Consider the following 10,576-nt stretch of genomic DNA (forward strand, 5'->3'; position numbering starts at 1 on the left):
TAAATATAAAAATCTTCAATCAAACTCTTTGTCAGCAGTGTTATATAACTGTTTTTCCCCAAATTGGCTTGTTCATTCTGTGGGAGTGCAGCTTTAAAGTTTCAATGTAATACATCAAGAATTAGATGAGAAAATAGTGCTATTGGCACCAGCGTGAGAATGATAACATTTCCATATCTACAGAGACAAGCTTTAACTTAACAAGAGATGTTTGTCAAACATTATGACCTTTGTCATGATGACCCCTCAAATCAATATAAATCTTGTACTGGTCAGGCCCAGCCTCCATGTCAAGTGTGATGGCCATAGGTCTAGGCATTGTTGATTAATCACTCGGACAAGCTTTAAAATCCTTAAATTTATTGCCACTGTGACCTTGACCGAATGGCCCCCTAAATCAATAGGGGTCATCTACTGTTGAGCACGATCTTAAAAAGTCCTTAATTCTAGAGGGTTGGCCTTAAAAAGACCTTAAAGTCGATTAAAAGCCAGAAAGGCCTTAAAAACACCTTATATTAGGTGCAAATGGCCTTAAAAAGATTTTATTGGCCTTAAAAATGATTTAAGTCGGAAGAAATTTTTTTATGAACTACTCTCTGTTCGTCAATGAAGATACTAAGTAGCCATGTTGTGATTAAGTTGCCCATAGTTACAGTGACCGTCGTAAGTAATGACGTAATGCATTGGAGCGAAGTAGCCAATCAGCGGGCTGGTTACATCTCGTTATCGGATGCTGAAAGCACATTGCTGAAAAATAGAAATTTAAGTCGCGGTTTCTTCGGAACAAAACAAGAATGCCTGGAAAATGTGTATTTAACGTGAAATGGATACAAACATACCCATTGATAAGAGAAGTTAAGGACTGCAAATTTAAAGCCAATTGCGTTTTATGCCGAAAAGAGATCGATCTTTGCAAAATGGGCGAACTCGCAGTGAAATCGCACGCAAAAAGTACCCGACATAAAAATAGACATTGACAGCCTGACAAAGTCAGCTGATAGCTATTCCATGAAGGCAGAAAAAGAGAGCAACTTATCATTTATTGCGCATTCAAACAGTTTGAGACAAAAGGCAAAGGACAAAATGTCGTTAAGTGACAAGATAAGTAAGAAATTAGATGAGAAGGTCCAACGGCTTAAAGAATGTTGAGTCTGCATTGCTGAACTAAGCCAGTTATAAAAATTACAAGGTAAGGTTGTTGAGATTATAGGACCTTATAATGAGGGGTTTGGGCCTTATTTAGTCCTTAAAAAGTCCTTAAATATTTTGGTGAAACTTCTGTATGAACCATATCTTTATGTCAAGTTTGATGACCATACTTCAAGTAATTGACCGACTGACCAACATGTGCAAAGCAATATACTCCTCTTCTTCGAAGGGGGGCATAAAATATAAAATTCGACTAATAATATAAGATCACTAGTAAGAATAATTTTGAAGGTGCTTGATGTTTACCAGTTTGCATTATTGCAAACAATATAAAACCATACAGGTTTTTAAAAATAACGTTGGGCCACAATGTCTCTATATCAAAGTCTATTTTCGTTTGCTGGGATAACATCTGCCTGAGGCTGGTCAATGTCTGTAGCATCGTGCATGTTTGCCATGATGTCTCTACGTTCAATGCCATAGTTATAAAGAAAAACACAGGCTATGATCACTTGGCATGCCATCTCTGGTTCCAAACGAAGACCATACGACAAGCATGGGAATCGTCTTTTCAGCACTCCAAAAGACCTCTCCACTGTTACCCTTGTTCTAACCAGTGCTTCATTATACCTGAAAACATTAAACTGCCTTAAAATGGAAGTTTGACTGCTATAAATAACACACTTATTTATTTTTTCATATGCTTCTATGTCTTTTCGTAATAAAGATATAAATCTCAAGTAATTCTGCTGCAAATTAAATGGTACATAATTGATTTTTTGAGAATAACAGAAAAAACTTTGGTTATTGTAGATACCTTTTTTCAGAAAATATGATTAGTTTTATATTTCATAACCGATTGCATAAAAATACAGGTATTGACACAAATAAATAAACTATAGCTGTCACAGAGACAGCGCGCTCTACTATTCCGCCGCTTTTCAGTGTAAAGATTGAAAAGTTTTGGCGAAACATGCATGGATCACTGTTAGATTAGATTTCAATGCAATACACTATGTGCTGAGATATTAACATAAATGTGGTTACATGCAAAATTTCAACCAGATTTTTAAAGTGTAATAATAAAGGGCCATTATTTGCAAAATACAGTTATCTAACTTGGTTATTCAATTAGATTGGGTGGTTGAATACCATTGTATAAAGTCTCAATGCAATACATCAAGTTGTTGCTGAGATATTATCCTATGTGTGCTAACATGCAAGACCTTAACCAGAATTTCTAAGTCGCATAACAAAGGGGTAAAAATTATATAATATGAAAGATAGAGTTATCTTACTTGATTAAATAAGAAGGTTAAATGGTTGGGAGCCTGTGTGTAAAGTTTCAATGCAAAACATGATGTATTCGCTGAGGTATTGACTTAAAATTGGTTACATGCAAAACCTTAACCAGAATTTCTAATTTTAATAATAAAGGGCAATTATTTTGCATTAAATGCAAACTAGAGTTATCTAAGTTGATTAATTTAGTAGGTTGGATCATTGAGTACCATTGTATAAAGTCTCAATGCATTACCTCAAGTAGTTGCTGAGATATTAACCTATGTGTGCTTGCACGCAAAACCTTAACCAGAATTTCTAAGTCAAATAATAAAGGCCTATTATTTGCATATCTAGTAAATGCAAACTAGAGTTATCTAACTTGTTTAATTAAGTAGGTTGGATGGTTGAGTATCATTGTATAAAGTCTCAATGCAATACCTCAAGTAGTTGCTGAGATATTTACCTATGTGTGCTTGCACCAAAAACCTTAACCAAGGGGTGACGCAGACGCCGAAGATTGGGTGAGTAGTATAGCTCTCCTTATTCTTTGAATAGTCGAGCTAAACATAAGCATCTATAATCTACATAAAAGTAGTGTATGTAAAGTACCTTTCTTGAGGTCCTGTTCTTGGATTCAGGTATGGTGTGAGAAGGTATGGCTTACAGCCATACCTACTGTCTCCCAGTATGTACCCATTATCTTGGCCTACAATACAACATCAAGCAAATTATAACAAATGGTCAGTGTTCTGTTTCCAATATTGATTTTAAAATATTGCAAATTAATACTGTTATTTCATAATCTATAAATTCACCTTTCGTGTGTGTGTGTGTGTATATGTGTGTGTGTGTCTTTAGACCTTGCGTTATGAGGCAGCCAGGGATCGAACCAATGACCTCCAGCTCCATAGGCGGATGCATAACCACTAGACCACGTAGACAGTTAATCAAGATTGGATAAAAGAAAATTTTCTTAGACAAAATAAAAAAAATATTGACCAGACATTTTAATGAACGGCCTAAGTTTATCATATAACATCATAATACCTCTTGAAAAGGTTAGAACGTTAAACAAAACAAAAATCACTCCAGGTACCTTGCTCTAATTCTGAAGCAAGGCGTGACTCTTTGAATATTCTGGAGTCGTGGACACTTCCTGGCCACTTGGCAACAACATTCATAAAACGAAGCTTTGCATCACAAACCATCTGAAATAGTGCACATACAACAGTAGTAAAACTTGTCTTCAAAGCTGCACCCTCACAAATTGATCTTTTGGTAAACCGTCTTCAAATCTTATAGAGAAAAAATATAATTTGAGGTCAAATATGTAATGCTATGGACAGGTGCCTTACCCGTATGGAAGAAATTTATGAATAATACATGAAAGACCTTAGTACAATAAAACACACTTTGGTTGTCCGGTATGCGACTTGCTTCTCATCTGGTCAACCCTGGCTCGATTTCCCAGCTTGGGTGCATGACTGCATCATGCCAGTGCATCAGTGTGAGAAAGATTAGTGGATATCAAGTAAGACAATTGTATTCTCCAGGTACTCCGGACTCCCAAACAACATAAGACCACACTCTCTCATAAAATCCTGCCAGCGAGAATGAATAATATAATGCTTATTAATTAGTTTTAAAATCATGTTAAAATGAAAAAGTTTAAACTATAAAAAACTCATCACAACTTCCTTCCATGTACCTGCACATTGATCGAATGATACCCTTTCCTGTTTACATAATCGGCTTCAAACTCATGTGGGGCTCGTACACGTACTTGAGTACCGTCTATCAAACCAATGACATTCGGAAATCCTGAAATTTTAGTAGGTTATTTAGAATAACATTATATTTTCATCATTTTTATTAATACTTAATAGGTACCGTACATGGTGTGTTTGCGGGATAAGAACCAGCTACCTGTTACACTCTGCTGATTTAATAAAGAGTCATGCTAATGTTTATTCAGTTGTGGATTTGAGTGCATTTTTTCATGTTTCTTTATACTAGAAATAACCAGGGAGTGAGCAGTCTGCTTGGTGTGGAGCTCTGATCATAGCAACAATATCAGCTAACCCGTCAAATGGTTCTTACCCACATACATGCATCACTTTGATAAATACTAATGTACACATCCTTTAGAATTTTTCAGAGTGCTGTCAAGAAATGTGGATGGAATAGTTAACAAGTTATTTACTTACACCAATTCCGGGGATAGAACATTTACAATGGCATATCAATCTCATTTACTTTCATCTTGAGCAATGTTCCAATACAATTAGAAAAGAATAGCATCTAAATGCTAGAAACATAGCATGAACCACAAGGGAGACAACTCCGATATGGTAAATAACACACATGCCGAAAAGTTGTCTCGCTGGAACATGATTTTGTAGGGTGGTTTGCACAGCTTGTAAACTGTATTTGATTGGACAACCTATCGGAAACCAACCAATAGCAAAACTAGATACATTAATCGTGCTAAACACGTGATTTATTCTCTCCCGCGAAATTTCTGCAAGAAAATAAACACGAATCGAAAGTTGAAATTCCATTCAAAAGGTATGTACACGGCGTGTTTAACTTTCTAATTGTGATAATAATGAAGAACAATGTATAACAAATAAAATAACAGTTATTATTTTACTATATTTTGTTGTAAAAGATAAGAATTTGGATATATTATGACCCAACTGTAAGATTTACGGAAATCCACGAACGCTTACGAGTGTTTCCGGAATTCTGTTTATCATTATGTACTGTGTCAGTATTTGATTTTAGCGAGAATTGACTGTTGTTTTCATACTGTATGTTAGGATTAACATTTAATTTAACGATTATTTGTAGTCCCTGGACAAGAATATTCATTTCAGAGTATTTAACATTGTTTGAAAAACTGTTGTTTTCGGACAAGCACAATATTCGGATAGAAAATTTATCTGAATGTTGTCTATGTATGTTGGTCTCATAAATGGGCAATATTATGATAAATATATTTTATCCAATCTATTTTTGCTTAGAAATAAGCATTTGTTGATTGGAATTGTTAATTTCATCATTTTTTCAGTTTAATTACTGTCACTGATAGGTTCCATTTCTGGCTTCTTTATCGGTAATAGATATTTGAATAAAACTTCATTTTGTTAATATTTTAAGGTCATGTCCTCATCGGAATCTGATTCAGCAAATGAATACCATTTGAGAAGCTCGCAAGACATGTTCTTGGATAGTCCCATTTCTGTGAAACGCCTAAGGCAAAGACTTAACACACCTGAGCCCGAGGAAGCATGTGATGTTATTGTAATAAGTTCTGACTCGAACACTGAGACACAGCCCCCTGAAACCGACAATTTTGAACGTTCATCCTGTTCCAGCAAACATGTAAGTTATGTAATATACCTTATTCCCAGTATAAGTATTCCAAATAAGAACAATATAATTATATAGCTTCCTTTCAGTCACTAAACACGGAAATGAATTTTTGTTAATGGTTTTGTTTGGTATTTGTTCCCAATATTTGTTGTCGTTATTTTAATACGCATGTTATAACAATAAAAGCAGAGAAAAAAGAGGCTCTTAAAACACAAATACTGTTCAGAAAAACAGTACTAGATCAAAAGGCAGACAAAAAATTGTTCCAGTTGTCTGAAAAGGGTGTCCAGTACAGCATAGAAAAATTAACAGAAAATGTAAAAACGTTAATACAGTCAGCCCTTGCTGTTGGCCCAGGACCAACTGAAAAATCTGTGTTCCTTGGCAAGAAAATAATACATTTCCAGATGGAAGATGATGTTCGAAAGCCATTCCCTGGGCGTGTTATTTCAACTGTTCCTGGCTACCCAAATTGGTATAACGTCATTTACGACAACTTCCCCGATGTGTACTGTTACAAACTGAAAGAGGACTATGATAATGGTGATCTTGAAATAGTAGTGGAAGGCACGTACAAGCTGTTGATACATTACCTGTTACTTCCGTTTGAGTTGATTCCCGATGATCCTGTTGATTGCATGAAACAATGCTTTAAATGGCTCTGTATTTTAGGCTAAACTCAAACATGACTTTACAAAGTTATATATTTATACACTATTAAATATAATCCATTTCCCAATGTACTTCCTCATTTGTAAAACATAACAAAACTTTATTAATTACATTGAGAAATTGTCAACTTGCATATAATAAAATGCAGGGCTGAACCTATTGCCTTTCAGTGATATTTTGTTAAAGTTAATTAAGTTGACGTAGCATAGTTAGTTACTGTTATAACTAATATTTGTTTAATGAATGCTTACTACTAACACTTGTTCAAGTGTCCACAGATTTGTGCCTTGTTATGAAATGGAACATACATGAAAAGTTACTTATAGCTTTGTTTTAATTTTATTACATTCCATTGAAAATGATTGACGGTTCTTTTCTCAGCAGTATTTAGACAAGGCACTTGTCAGGATGCTTTTTTTCAGGAACTACACCCTATATTTGTTAGATAATTGAAACAAATAAATAAAGGCGCTGAAATATAAAAAGATAAGGAAATTTCTATTAATTTTTGTACATGAAATAGTTATAATAATGTGCTGTGTTTATTATGTTTGTTTATGTATTATGTATACTTAATTTCATATTTTAGCCACTTGTTCCGATGAATGTAAGCAAATTAACAGATTGGTGAAACCACAAAAAATACATTTTTGCATTATTAATGTGCCAAATGATATATTTTCAGACCTTCTGAGGCACACAGAATCACCATTGGACACCCCATCCACATCAAAGCAGTAAAGGAGAAAACTGACCATCGGGAGTGTCGCCACAGGGCTGAATTGTGATTATTTTTCACTATATTTAAGAGCATATAGACTAATTTTTAGAAGATTTGTGTTGTGTTTGGTTAATATCATGTTATATTATTGTTATATATTGTGAAAAATGCAAGAAAGTATAGCTGTGTTTGTTTGCTAGATAAAAAAAGACCTGGAACCGTTTTTGGAGTCATTTTTTACATATGCCATATGATGTGGCTACCCCCCCCCCCCCCCCCCCATTACAAAAAATATCATAAAAAAATTATTTATCAATATTTTTTCAAGAAATAAAAAGTTTTGTACTTTAAAAACATTGTTCTAACAAATAAATCTTGTTTTTTGTTCAAAACTTAACATTTGAAAAATGAGTGGTTCATGCTAAGAAACATGATTGGTTTGTCAGAATAATTGAAATCAAATTGAAAAAAATGAAATAAAATGTTTTGCAATCATCACTGGCTAAGTTTTTTAGATGTATACACTACACACGATATTTTTTGTGTTTTACAGTTAGCTAAATCGACTAATAAATGATGGAAAAATACTTCCTTAGGTATAAAATGTTAAAAATCGTTCAACAATGTTTGACAGCTGCTTCACTTCCGCCACTTCCGGTCCGGTGGTTATAGGAACTACCGAATTTTATATTCACAGGAAGGAAATACATCGATAATGTTATTATATATAAATAAGTGGATGTTCTTACCCGCAAGTGCATAAAATTCCGCCTTGCACACACCGACATCTCTCCGAAATGACACGACCCTCTTGGCAAGCCTAGCCATAATTATAATAACCCTACGCACTGCGCGACACACAGATGAAGCCGAAAGTCCATGAACATCGCCGATTACGGTGTAATGGGAACTACTGGCCACAAAGTGGAGTGTTACTAATACACTCAGAAGAGGGGGTAGTGGACAAGAACGCAGAGTTGCCCTCTCTCACAAAGGAAACATCAGTGTCACCAGCGTAATAATACTCTTCGGCCTAAATCGGTAGCGCCGAAACACCTCCTCTGGCGATAGCACCTCCAACGGGTTTAATCTGTCCCTAAACAGGCGCGGAATAGTAATTCCGGCCGCTCTCTCACGCAGACGCTGCAATCTTCTGTGAAAGTCGGCCATTTTTAAATCGCTTAATCCGAGATTTAATCCTATTAATTATAAGGATTAAAATAACGGGATTAAGCTCATTAGATGATCCAGATAATGTTTCGTGAAACCCAAAAATTAACAAGATCATCTTAATCCCGTTTTTGATCGCGATCAGCCGCTAATTCCGGGATAATCTTTTTCGAGAAATCGGCCCCAGAAGTATGGGCGTGCGGTCCAGGAACACTTATCTCTGAGAATTCGCTATTTGAGCTTAAAGACTCAAAATCTTCAATACTTATGTGAAAAACTACAGCTCAGTAGCAAAAAAGTTCAAACATAAACCCCGTTTAATGGCAGTGGGTAAACGCCATAGACAGAACTAAAAAAAAATATATATAAACAACTAGGTATGCTTATCAAGGATTGTTAGGTACCGCCTTGGAACGGTCAGTAAAATGTAAATCCAACAATCCCGACAATAAATTAATAACTTAAATGGTTGAACTCGTCAAGTTCACAGGTGTTTCTTACAACATTTGCGCTTCGAGTTATTGCCACAATCTCGTTTAAATAGGAAGTCTTCATTTTCTATTCATATTTAAAAAACTAGGTGTGTTCATCAAGGATTGTTAGGTACCGTCTTGGAACGGTCAGTAAAATTTTAATTTACTGTTGTGGTACACCAGTTTACGTGCACAAACCTCACTCTTATTCCAACAATGCTAAATAAAGAAAAACGTAAAAGGTTAATCTTATCAAAGTATGCATCATCTTATGTCATTGAATGAGACATGAGTTACCTAAAAACACACACTGTTGCTCTCATCTTAAAAAAAGTTTTTTAGCTTCTCGCATAAGTATTGCAAATATATGCATAAAAAAATGACATACATTACTACTACAACTATGTCTGGCACCTTTTGTACAAGGCATATCACAATCATTAAGACTGTGATGATCAAGTAAATAAAAGAAACTATTGGAATGCATAACAGCAACAGTAAAGCATTCAGTTGAAATGGAACAAAACATGTCAATGTCTCGAATAGCATCAACGATTTAAAAGGGCGTTCAGTAACTTTTTGTATTTATTGTGCAACTATATGATCTATTAACTATTCTATCAAAGTACCCATACTGTTCTGGTAACTCACTGATGAGAAGGAACGCTGATGAACCAATTTTCTGATACCAAAAGTCACCATTTGTCAATAGTGTATCCAAATAATTTAATTTCCATTGAACTTGTGACTTTTCTTAAGAGCAATCCGTTGTTGAAGTGCACCGTTTTCCACATCTCGGAAGTGGCTAGCCCCATGTGTAAAAGCTTGCAGACTTCATCCTGGAAAAAATGCATTACCATTTTGTGAAATAACTCTTTACAGGTACTTCGGGGTGCTTATTAAGAATAATAAACAATTAGTTGACATGTAAGTTGTAATAGTCTGATGTATCACGTTAGGCTAAAAATCAAAATTTGACTATTGAAGTTACTGAGTGGCCAACATGTTAGTAGCATAAAGTGTATTTATTGGGGAATAAATTCATGCAAGAACATACCTTGTATTAGTTCTCTTCGCTTAGAAACCAGCGCTTCAGGATGGATTCAGCCACAGGATGAGCAGATGAACCTTGAAACTGGTGTCTCTGACTTATCAACATGCATTTCTCATCATAGAACCCCTCATGCAGCACTGGAGACCAACTGTATCAAACTTATCTTACAAAAAAACATACAAATAGCCTGTCTCGACTATTTTTACTTTAAAAACAGTAGAAAATGAAGGGTCCGCTTAAAAGCCTGACTACGCCAACATTCTTGATATCTGGTCTCTTAACAATAACTTCTATTGACTCAAAGGCTTTTATGGGCAACAATGACAAAACTTAACTTCTATGTCTACTTTGCGACCAGTGAAAAACTGACAACTTTGCAGTAAAGCTTTGAGACACAGATTATGTTTTCACATGCCTTCAAGATGGAAAGTATAGTTTTCCTTAATTTGTACGTTTAGCACATCTACAGATTCTATATCAAATATTAGCCATAGTCATAACTGTAATTATTTTTTCATTTATTCTCAGGGAAACCTAAACTATTAAAATTTCTTTTGTTACGTTCATTTTCCGTAAGATACGTTAACCTTTTAGTACTTTTGGTAAAACAAAAAACATTTATGGAATATAAAAATGTACCGTTTCTTGAAAGTGTATCTTACGCAACATGATGTA

The 10,576-nt window shown here is 34.9% G+C and overlaps 1 pseudogene; it reads right to left on the reverse strand.

Annotated features, from left to right (window-relative positions):
• Nucleotides 1-1,529: 1,529 nt before the first annotated feature.
• Nucleotides 1,530-8,374, reverse strand: LOC128230872 (putative nuclease HARBI1; annotated as a pseudogene).
• Between the last annotated feature and the right edge of the window lie 2,202 nt (nt 8,375-10,576).

The sequence above is a fragment of the Mya arenaria genome, chromosome 4 (genome assembly GCF_026914265.1).
Source record: "Mya arenaria isolate MELC-2E11 chromosome 4, ASM2691426v1".
Taxonomy (NCBI): domain Eukaryota; kingdom Metazoa; phylum Mollusca; class Bivalvia; order Myida; family Myidae; genus Mya; species Mya arenaria.